The 12250-nt window shown below is 42.7% G+C and overlaps 1 protein-coding gene across 1 annotated transcript in view; it reads right to left on the bottom strand.

Moving 5' to 3' along the window:
• The window catches only part of efna3b (ephrin-A3b), a 78733-nt gene that overhangs the window by 18906 nt on the left and 47577 nt on the right, over positions 1–12250 (bottom strand). The gene's annotated exons all lie outside the window — the stretch shown is intronic.

Here is a 12250-nt window from a genome sequence, read left to right as displayed (position 1 = left end):
GTGTGTGTGTGTGTGTGTGTGTGTGTGTGTGTGTGTGTATTTGTGGCTGCAGGGCTGCTGCTTGCAGAGAATGCGGAGCTGGCTCTTCAGTATGGACTGAAGGCCCCAGGGCCACAGCTCCTTCTCCTGGTGTCAGCGCAGCGTTGTCCCCTAACCCCAGTGCTCGTACATCAACCTGAGCGCAACGTTGCGCTCACGTCAGTCGTCAACGTCCCGGCCACGTTTCTCCCCCCCCAAAGCTCATATATCAGCGTCAACCCCAAAAAAGACTCAGCTTGACAGGAAGATAAGGTCTGAATCTGTGTCTGGGAGTGTATGTGTGTGTGTAGTTTGTGTGACAAAGTGAAATAGATTCTTTCCTGACATCCAAAAGCCCTCTTTTTCTCCCCATCACAGACACGGGCCCATATCTGTGTGACAGAGACAGGTTGCAGTTGTAAATCATACACACGCCGATGAGCATGTGTGCGCACACACACACAGACAGACACACACACACACACACACACACACACACACACACACACACACACATATATACACACACTCAGATGTTATAGTGGTGACATCATAAAATCACAAGGGGGCAGCAGTGTGTCATCCTCAGCCTGATGCTGCCTCTCTCTTTGCCAGTTCTAGGTCATGTCTCAAGGGGGATTATTATTCAATTATTAAATGAAGATCGAAACACTGTTCCCAATGTCTCCCTCTCTCCATCACTTCTTACTGCTCTCCTCAAATCCTTCCTGAATTTGTCTTTCTCCCCCTGCTCTCCATTCCTCTCATCCCTTCCTTTCAGACTAACATGAGCGGAAGATTAATTGTTCAACATCCATCCTTTGCTCTCCTCCTCCACTCCTCTCCTCTCATCACTTTTTCTCATTACATCATTTACTAGCCTACAGAGGGTATTAGTGGTAGAAAAAAAAAGCGTAAAATGCTTCAAGGGAACTATATTTATAGTGAATGCAAAAAAGAGAGAGAGAGAGAGAAAGAACACGAGTGAGGGATGAGTTTGGTTCCACTAGGGAGGCGTGAATGCAAATTGAGTAAAAGAGCAGAGAGAGCCAGAATGGAGCAGACAGGGAAAAAAAAGGAGGCGGTTGGAGAGTTTTACGCTACCAAAGAAAAGCAAGTTCTCCGAGATGAAGGGATAATGGCAGGAAAGAAAGAGAGAAAAATGAGGGGGAGGGCAACTCGGAGCATCTTGAGTAATCTGAAAGTAAATCACTTCTTTGAGATAAAAGCTGGCTTTAGGATTCCCACTGTGTGTGTGTGTGTGTGTGTGTGTGTGTGTGTGTGTGTGTGTGTGTGCCAACAAGCATTTCTGTGTGTGACACGAAAACATCTCACCTGCCTGCTTTTAATATTTGATGGAGTGACATCTTACGGGGGTGTGTCTCTGACATACACACATGAACCATGACACAATACATGAGCATGAGAAGGCTTTAACGCTACAATAATCTGTGTGAGGCCACTTTAAATTTAGTTTCAGGCTGTGGATAATCAGGAAATAGCAACCTGCTCTTATTCCCTGGGAATCAAATACGGCAGCCATGTTGCTTCTGTTATCGATGCACAAGGCACGCTCCTTCAGGCTTTTAAATAATGTTGAAATCCCGTCTGTGGCAATAACGTATTTGAAATAGCGAGAAAGTCCGAGTAGGGCGGGCAAGAGGAAGGGACATGGTGGAAGGTCAAACACACACCTTTCACCCAAAAGACCACTGCCAGTGTCCAATTTCTAAACCTAACCAAGTGGTTTTGTTGCCTAAACCTAAAATAGTTTTGGTGGTGAAACCTACGACTCCTGTGACGACAGATGTCACACTTGAAAGACATTCTAGCAAACAAGTGCACACTGCTAGGAAAGTGACGCATCCAAAACTGATTCTGGAAGGGAACGTAGAGCATCATAATTTGAAGCATAGGGTCATTGAACGAGTTGGGAGTGAGAACGTCATGAAAATACAAAGTTGAAGAGTGAGTTTTTGTTGAAGAGCACATGCCTTGGAGGATTAATGGTCTTTAAAGTATCATTTTTAATCATACATCTGATGTCTTATTTGTACACAGTGACACATTAGCATGTACATCGAGTGACTAGAAATGTAGAAACCAACGTACAGTACAATTTAATCCAGTATAACAGAGACTTGGACTGACTTGACTTAGTAAACCTTTCTGACACACTGGTGCTGATACTGACCTTTAAGTAGATCAAGAAGCGGCTGGTTGTGATCGACCCACATTAACTTACAGTTGAGGAATGAGAAGTTACGAATGTTGGTGCATGAATTTTTTCACTTAAAGTTAAATGATAATGTGTCCTTAAAGCATAGGTGCCCAAACTTTTTCAGGCCAGATTAGTAAGAATACCTGAGGGCCAGCATGCATCATATTGTTTTTCTTTTCCCCATTAAGGGGTGTTTTTTGGGGGAATTTTTCCTTATCCGCTGTGAGGGTCCTAAGGTCAGAGGGATGTCGTGATATTTATAAATAAAATTGAATGGAAATGAACATTGGGTGGTTAAAAACAACATAGAAGCTCGACAGTGCAACTGTTTTATCTTCCACTGAACTGTTCACAAGCTGTTCGATATTCCTGCCATTGTGAGGTGAACAAAAAAATATGCAGTGATCTTGCTTAATCAACCAATATTGTGTGGGCCACACATAGTATATGTTAAAAGACAAGCCGCCAGCCGTTTCAATCTGTCCGTGGGCCACAATTTTTGGACCGAAGTTTAGACATGCCTGTGTTTAAGGGACAGTTCAATCCCAAATCAAAAACACAAATTTCCTCTTACCTGTAGTGCTGTTTATCAGTCTAGATAATTTTGGTGTGAGTTTCCGAGTGTTGAAGATAACGGCACCACAAGCTAGGTGAGATCTAGTTAAGGCAGACATCTTAAATACTCGGCAGCTCACATCAAAACAATCTACACGGATAAATCGCACTACAACTTTGGAGCAAACCGTCCCTTTGACGTCTCATATGAGATAGAAGAATGATCCCAATCAGCTCCACACGGTGAGATATACAGATTTTACACTGAGAGAAGAGCACTAGTGTTGGATTGGCACTCGGTGTTGGAAAAGTGACGCCTAGAAGAGACTGATCCCAGTTTATACTGTAAATTCTGAATGTCTCTTTGTTTTTGAGGCTGTTCTTTGTGCTGTTATTTTACTGGACTGAATGGTAAGCATTATATTGTGTTTTTTGGTGTGACTAAAACTGTAGCTTCTCCATATGTCATCAAGTTTCAAAATATCAGACTATACTACTACTATACTACTTAGAAAAAAATGTTTCAATACAATTCACCAACACCATAAAGTACGATCCCAGTCTGTCTTGAGTGATGTAATATTTATTGCACATGCATTGTATTTCATTGTGGAGGTCACACTGGATGATTTTATACCGGTTTTCAATCACAGTGCTACATGTTCAGATGTGTACAGGGAGAATCTCCTCGATTAAAAAACAGCCTCCTGGACGATGATAAAAAGAAAATGTCTGAATCTTATTAGATAACAGAATGAAGGATTCGTGAACTGACCGGCCTTTGACTTCAATTTTTATGTTCATCGTTTCAGTGAAGCAGTTGACTACCAACTGTCTGTTGGGAATGTGGCCTATGCTTTCTCAGTGCTACCAGCCGCAATCATATTCTCCCTTCAGTAGCTACAAGACAAAACACAATGCAATAAATATTTTAATTTCAAAACCTGTTTTCCCTGAGAATCTTGAGCGAAAATCCTATCTGACTCAGAAAATCATCATTCTCATTTTATCCCAAAATGTGCAGCCCTATTTTGGAGGATTTTTCCTACATTTATTATATTGGACTTTATTGGATGGTAATGCTCCCTGAAAATTCCAAATAAAGAGAGATGGAGAGACACAGCGATACAGAAAGTAAGTGGCGGAGCAGCTTATGAAATGTCATGATGTGTTGCTTTCCTTGGCTCTCTCCCGACGCCTCCCTTTCATTTTGTGTTGGATCTTCACTAATTTCCTCCTTGGTACGTGACACCTGGTTAGTTGCAGCTGATAGCAGGGAGAGCCGAGAGATGCAGCGGGACGTTTTATCGACAACATAACTCTGACGAGCGCAGCCGAGGCTCCGACAAGCAAAAGAACACTTATATCTACAGATCCACCAGAGGGATGGAGCGATGGAAGGATGGGGAGCGAGACGGGAGGGTTTATAGGATGAGACGAGGGGTAGTCGGGGTTAAAAGCTGCAGAGTCTGGCCACCAGGGAGCGGAGGGTGATAGCGGGAGGGAGCGAGAGAGAGCAACAGCTAAGAGCAAGATCAAAGTGGGCCTGGATCAATGTCACTACTGTAAAATCACATCAGAGAGTGTGAGAGAGCGGGAGAGAGAGAGAGTATGTTGCCTATATAAATCAGTCGTGGGCAACATAATGCCACAGAGTTACCCCCTGCCTGCCTATTATCTGGCTGGCCTGTTGGAGCACCGTACATCAATAAAACACTTTGACAGTAAGAGCAATCATTCCTTTTTGTAACAAGAGCTTGGAGGACCAGCTTACTCTGCTGTTCTCTGTTGGTAAGATGGCAGACTTTGTAGACAAAGGGGGGCACTGAGGCAGACTGGAGAGCTCAAAGATTTAAGCTACTAAGTGCTGGTTTTTCTCCTTCAACCATGACAGTCATAGCATGGTATTACACTGAATATATACCATGCATCTGCAACAATAGCACACACATGTTCGATGCACCACATAAGCAATGAGGGCACTAAAATCATCCATGTGTGCCAGGTAGATTTATTCATTCTGCTCTGTGCGTGGTGGTGGTCAGTCTGTGGTTGTGTGACTTGTTTGTATTGTCTGAACCAATCAGAGATGTCACAGCTAAACATTCATGTCTTGTGGGAAATGTGACTCCTTTAGGCACATTTTGCAAACAGCATCTTATCAAAACCCTCTCGTGATGACAGATCAACAAATGTGGCTAAAAAATAAGCTAATCAGTCGCCATGGAAACCAGAGGGAAAGGCATAAGGAAGCACATTTCAACAACCAGCCAATAGACAACGTAATTACCATCAGCCTGATTAGTAAGTTTAAACTGGTAAGGCAAGGCAGCTCTATTTGTATGGCACATTTCATACACAAGGGCGACTCAACGTGTTTTACAGAGCAGTAAAATATGAAACATAATAAAGGATACAGAAAAGAGTGAAGAGGAAAAGGGATATAAAAGGTAAAATTAATTACTAAATGATTTACAATTAAAAAATATAACATAAAAAATAGCAAAAGCGTAGACAAGAGGTGCAGAAATAAAAAGATTATTTAAAATGATTTAAAATCAGGTTTAAAAATGAGTTTGCAGTCATTGCAAGATGGAGCAGACAGTGTAAAAAGGGAATATTTTTTGCTTTAGTGGTCAGAGTTGGGGCCTGTCTATCATCTGGGAGGTTATTCCAGGTTTGTGCTGCATGATAACTAAACGCTGCTTCACCATGTTTTATTCTGACTCTTAGGACGGTCAATAGGCCGGCCCCAGCTGTCCTCAGGGTCCGAGAAGGTTCATTTGTCACAAGCATGACAGAGATATATGTGATTTATACAGAAGCGGCAAGATTTTGAAATCAATTCTCTGAGTGACAGGTACCCAGTGTAAAGATTTTAGAACTGGAGTAATGTGGTCATACTTTCTTCTTTTTTAGTCCTAAATAGCTTTAAATGTTTGATCACATAATCTGTGGATCCACATGTTTACATTAATCAGGCCGTTTAATGGAAGACAGTAGGAAAAGCACACTTGCAAATAACATGAATGATGGCTTAACTACTTTAAGGCCTAGTCAACACGGACAAAGGGTTTTCTGAAGACGGGGTTTTTCCCTCCTACACACAAGCACGGTTATGAAAGAAATCTTCCTCCAAATGAAACACAAAACACAACTGAAGTGCTGTCAGAACATGCCAAACCAACATGTGGCAATAACCACAACCCTGAAGCCACACAAAGAAGAAGAAGAAGGTGTTGCCCAATCAGAAGCCTGTAAAAAGTTTTACCTGCAGGCTACCTGGCGCAGTGACGTCTGTAGCTAAATCTGACGCCTCTGTTCCTTAATACAGTGGAAGAGGAACAATACATTTTCTATGTAAACGTGTAAAAAGTCCTCAAGGTAAGGTTAGTCAGCAATATTTCGGTCATGCCTGGCATTGCATGAAATGATGCCTCATTTTGCCACCCTCACAAAAGGAGATAACTCCAACGTCTCAAGCCAAAAACTCTCCTGTCTGCATGTCAACTCTGAAAATCTTCACCCGGGACACAGTTTTACAAAAGATCTATTCTCAGTGACCTACAATGCAGTTTGCATGTGAACAAAAGCCCAAAACAAAAAGCTACATTTCCAAATATACTTGTGTACGTGTTGCCAAGGCCGTAGCTTCTTCAGTTTCAGGTTCGTGATATCGTGCTCGGGGGTGCACTGTCACTGTCATAGCTTACTAGGACTCTTGAATGGAACAGAGCCATCACTGATGTCATTAGTAAAACCTGTGCTTTGTGCTGCTACGACAAGGTGAAATGACTTCTGTGAAAAAAGATCTATTAATTGATTCTTCATTCTAAAAGAAGTGAGGTTCATTTCAGAGCAATTCAGAATAAGCGGCAATGAGGTTATCACATTTATAGTAAAGGTAGTTACTTTTTCTTTTTTTTATTAAAACGTTGAAATAACTTAAAAAACACCTAAATTTTAATTCAAATTAAATCTCTTCACATTGTCGCAGTTATTGGTGATTTATGCTACAAATCCCATTCATGAGTGATACTATAAAATTTCCTCGTCATGTTTTATCTATTATTGTACTTATGACACTGTGTTGTAATAGATTAGACTTTTTTTTTTTTTAAGAAGAGTCTTACTTACAGTGAGCAGGGTTTTTTTAAGTTATCTGTCCTGACATAACCCTTTGGGACTTTGATTAAAAATCATTCAGACTTAAACATACAATATGTAATTTTTGGGAATGGAGGTCATTAAAAATCAGTTTTTTCTTAGATAGTGTTCAGCTCGTCACAGAGGGGCTCCTGCTGATGTGTGCTCACCTATTTTCTCTGATAACTTAACATCCAAACGTTCAGGAGGTTTTTACTGTGAGACGAATTATCCACAGAGGTCTCCTCAACTCCAAAACAAACAGACCTGATGATTCAAACTAGTAAAAATACAGAACAAAGCAATTTTATTTTAAAAATCAGTGTTTCTTTGGCACCATTTGGCATGGCAGGGGCCAGAGTCAAGCTACCGCTAACATTTGCTCAGTCTATTTTTCTAGTAACTAAAGATCAAGATGTCTGATGACTAAAATCCTTCATCTGGTTAAAAAAAATGACCAAGAAATAAAAAGTGAATCATGATTTCTCTGGGTTTGAACATTGTTGGAAACTTTTGGGATAATGTAAGTACACAACTCAACAAAATAGTTACATATGTAACTTGAAAAAATACAAAACGGCAAACTTTCCCTAGAGATGCTTGAGCTTTCAATTACTCTCTCACAAGAGACAACGCCAGCTGCCAACAGTCACTTAGCACGAGGAATGCTAACATGTTAGCATGAAACACCTGAGGCTCTGACCCACAGGGGCACACAAGGCCATGAGTTTTTTATTCTTCCCAACTACTAAGTGCACAGTGATCAGAAGTATAAAACCACGGGTGGCTGATTGGGTTGCGAAGGTGTAAGTGTGTGTAACTGCCAAAATAGAAATGCATGCCAAGGTAAATCAAGGTTAAAGTAAATCAAAGGAGACACTGCTGATGGGTACAAGGTTGGGCTGGATTAAAACTTGTCCAGCAGTGTTACAAATGATTGCCAATCAGGACTTAAAAGCCACTCTGCCTCCCGAGGCCAGAATTCTTAATCCCACCTCGGTTCGGTACAGAGATGCTAACATTGTTGCGGGAGGACTCCAATCAGCCAGCGGAGCGGTAGGTATAATTGAACGGCTCCCCCGCTGAATGGAGACTCCCAGAGATCTGTAGCATCAATGAGGCCCTCATCAAACACAGGCAGGAGTCCTTCCTACTGTATCCTCTTCGTACTCCCTCTGCTCTCCCTCTCTCTTTTGTCTCCTCACCTCCATTTGTTCTCACTTTCCTCTGTTTCTGTCTAAGTTTGGCTTTTGCCTGAGAGGGAAGCATGCAGACAAGAGTGAGTAGAGAGACAAGGAGACAAGAGACAAGACAGTAAAACAAACTTGTGTGTATACATGCCCCTCAGTGATGCCATCTAATTCAATATTGGTTGACATTAAAGATATCGACATGTGTGACTGCTGGCGAATAAGAATAGCATCCCTCTCTTTAATTATCTTCTACCTCGTTTTGTTCTTTTCCTCTCCATCCCTCCATCCATATCTCCCTGAACCACTGGAGGAACATGTATGTGTGTTCGTGTCTATGTCTCAGGTGTGTATAGGTGTGTGTGTGTCTGATAGGGTGTAGTGGTTGAGTAGGTTCTAAATTCTCCCCATTGAAATCAATACCTGTCTAGAGTGTGTCCAACAGACTGGAATATGCTGCCTTCTCTCAAGGCCGCTACACGCACACATACAGACACACGCACACACGCACGCACACACACACACACACACACACACAGTCCTGCCCTGCAGAGCGATGGTTCATCATTGGTAATTGATCAAAGTATTACAGCTAACAGGGTTTCTTGCCAAGCGGCCTCACACGCGGCACTGACATGATCCCATAACACGGGCAGCATTCTCTGAATCACTCTCTCTCTCTATTTCTACCCTTTCCTTACATCTTCTACCTCGTTTGCTCCATTTTTCTGCTCTTGTCTCACTTCTCTCGAGCTCTTAAGCACTCTTTCTCTTTCCTCCCCTCCTCTCCTTCCTCCATCCATCATCCTCTCCCTCTCTCTTCCCCCTCTCCTCTCCGTCTGTGGATATTGACTGTGTGGTGTGAGAGAGAGTGCTCCGGCAGCACGAAACCCTAATGGCAGGCGTTATTAGCCCTTTGAACTGAGCTGTCTCGCTTTCACACAGAGCCACGTTCGACAGACACACTCCTAACCCATTACGCTTACGACGAGCATGTCCTCCTGCACATGCATGTTTTTCTGTCTTTTTTTTTTTTTTTGTCATCAATCACGCGCGCTTTATTTTGTGGGTTTTGTCCGAACACGCATGACACAGATGGATGGATGCGGGGAAATTAAAATGAACAACTGCATGAAACAACAGATGGCGGAAGCCGAGGCCGAAACACGTGCGGAATACGGAGACAAAGAAAAAAAAACAGCGAGAGAAAGAGGAGATCAGAGACGTGGGCGGATGAAAGGATGAACGACAAGGACGGGGAAGAGGAAAGACAGTGCACTTCGATTAAGAAAAATGTTGTTTAACCTGCGAACGAGACCGGGACTTGTGGTCTTTACCTTAATTTGCGTGTTTATTGATTTTGTTTTCAACTTTAATTTATCGTCCATTTCACAAACGTCCCCACCCAGCCTATTTTACGCTCCAAAGGGTTTCTCCACTTAAAGTCTTCTTCTACCTCTCAAGTGTCATTCACCAAGTGGCTGCCAATACCAACCAATCTCTCCCTCTTATTCTATCACTTTGCTCCCATCAATCCTTCCCGGGCCGCCCTATCTCTCTGTTTCCCCACATCTCCCGCTGTCTCTGTTCCCAAAGCCCTTACATGAGCAATAGTGATCCCATCAGACTCCGGGCCAGCAGCGGCAAAGAGACACACGGAGAAGAGAAAGAGAGTGTATGTTTCCTAAGCTCTCCCATGATTGATAGTGATCCTGTCTGATGGCTGTGTATAGACTCAGCACTCAGTGAGACATTACCCTCTGACCCAGCTATTGATTCTCTGCCCCAAACACACAACACTAGTCCTGACCCCGCCCGCGCAAAAACCACACAAAACGCACACACCCTCGCCCTGTGTGTACAGTCCTGCAGATTGATAGTCCGCCGGTGTCCTGTGAAACCTGATCAATCTGCTGCATAACAATCATTCTCCCTGCCCGCCTCAGCCCACTTCCTGGCCGAGTCACATGGCACCCGTGTCCCGCTGACTGATGTGTTTGGGTCGGGGTCTGGAGGCTTGAATATCAGGGCTGCGGGGAAAAGAGCTCCAGCGCTGGGATAAACCGTTCTCAACAACAACAACAACATTACTCAGATCCCTCTCCTGAGCCACATTTAATAAGGGATCCAGGGCAAGAAACAGTGCTTGCCAGACAGAGGGACAATGTGGAATGAGAAGTAGCGCCATCCATCAAGCAGACCTGGGTCAGATACAATTTGCAAATAATTCCTTATCTGCTTACACTTGTTTTAACCTACTTGAACTGCAAGCTGGGTGGGGTCTACCTTATAAAAGATATCAGCTACTACAGGAAACTATTTAAAACTCACTTTGCTTTTTTGTCTGTGCCGGAGCCAACTGTGCATGTGTGGCCAAGTTGGCTAACATAACAAAAAAAATCCTCCATCACGCACTTCAAACAGGGTAAAACAAAAGCTCCGAATGATTTGCAACTGTTATTTGACCCATGTCCGATATCACAGACAAGTTAAACACGGAGAGGATATTTTCGCCTTTGTGAGTCCAAGGGGGCGAAGCCAGAAAGAAAAGCGAGACAGAAAGGAGTGCCAACCGAGCTCCAGCCTAATGGGCTTCCAAGACAAAACCACAGCTGGCTTTCAACATTAGTCTCCATGGCGACAGAAGAAGCCCTAGCTATGGAGCTATTGTAGCAAAAAAAAAAAAAAAGGGGCTACAGGGGTTCATTGCTTTGTGTGAAAACCCATCTATCCCCTCTTTATCCACCATCTCCCCTCTGTCTCTCTAATGGCTAATTAAGTACCACTTATTACTATTCCACATTATCACAAATCATCGGCTATTACTGTGGCAAATTCACACCGTTTTCAGGAGGAGATTTTTTTTTTGCTGTATCTCAGTTTGCCTGCAAAAGGAACAAAGAATTAAGGCTAAAAGCAGAGGGGGAGAGCAGGGATGTGTTACTAAGGGCTGCAGGCAAAATTTGGTTTGGTCATGTACTGTACGACCAGCTAGGTGTGCAGGGTGATTTCATGTGGATATTAGAGGGGACATCCAAAGGTGAACAAAGGACTGAAGTGAAAGTTTAATTAAAGTTTATACCCTGTTAAATCACTTAAATTGCTAACAAAAAAAAAGTAGAAAGAGAAAAAAACATTATTCTGACATTTTTCTATCAACTGTAATGACAACTGTTTAAAATTCATCTCTCGAACCTTTTAATTTGCTCCGAAAGAGATAAAACACACTGCAACAAGGGCAGAAACTGTGCAGTTTTAGGAGCAAATGGAAGCTCTGTTGCTCTCAGGGTACAGCAGATGGATAAGCACACGCATACACACACACCCACATGCACACACACAAAAGGGCAGCTAGATAAACAGTAGACTTGGTAGGACAAGCAGGCATCAGTATGAAGCCTTTAAGTGTTTTAATGCGTCTGGGTATTCTTGTCAGATAGAAGATGACATTGAGCTCGAACATTGCGAGCGTTATGGATGTTCTATTAATGCACTGTGACGTGGAGAATTAATTAAATGCATTCACATATACCCGGTCACAAAGGCCTGAAATTAAAGCATGCAGATTGAGACACAATGCTAATCTAAGCGATAAGTGCTCAATTACCCATTTAGGAAAATAATTTCTGCTGCGTGGAATCAATGGAGTAAAACAATGAAAGGATGAAAAAAAGAGAGGCTGCACTAAGGAAAAAAAACAGTGTTCAGCCTCACTTCATCTGGAGAGTTTTCTATTTTTATTCTTTATCAAAGCACAACATAAAAGACAAGCACAGCACAGATGTTTCAGTGCTGAGACCTTCCACAGTTCGCAGGCCAAAGTGATAACCGAAACAAAAAGATTTTGTTGGGTGATGAATGAGCAGAAAAATCTATCAATGCCAGATTTGAACTCCACACACAATAGGCTTACAAGTGACTAGTGGCGATGCACTCAGAGTGGAAACAGAAACTCTGAGTTTGTGCAGTGTATCGCTAAACAGCTACGTGTGTGGGGGGGGTGCTTACTGATTTTACAGATGCAACTGGGGCTGCCCCCTGAAAGTCTAAGACTTGAATCATCAGCCGGAGACCCCTCAGTCGACTGAGATTCCCTGAAGTCGAACAGTCTTTTTTGTTT

This window comes from Epinephelus fuscoguttatus, linkage group LG8 (genome assembly GCF_011397635.1).
Source record: "Epinephelus fuscoguttatus linkage group LG8, E.fuscoguttatus.final_Chr_v1".
Classification (NCBI taxonomy): domain Eukaryota; kingdom Metazoa; phylum Chordata; class Actinopteri; order Perciformes; family Serranidae; genus Epinephelus; species Epinephelus fuscoguttatus.
Note: the sequence above shows the minus strand (reverse complement) of the source record. Positions and strands in the feature narration are given on the sequence as shown.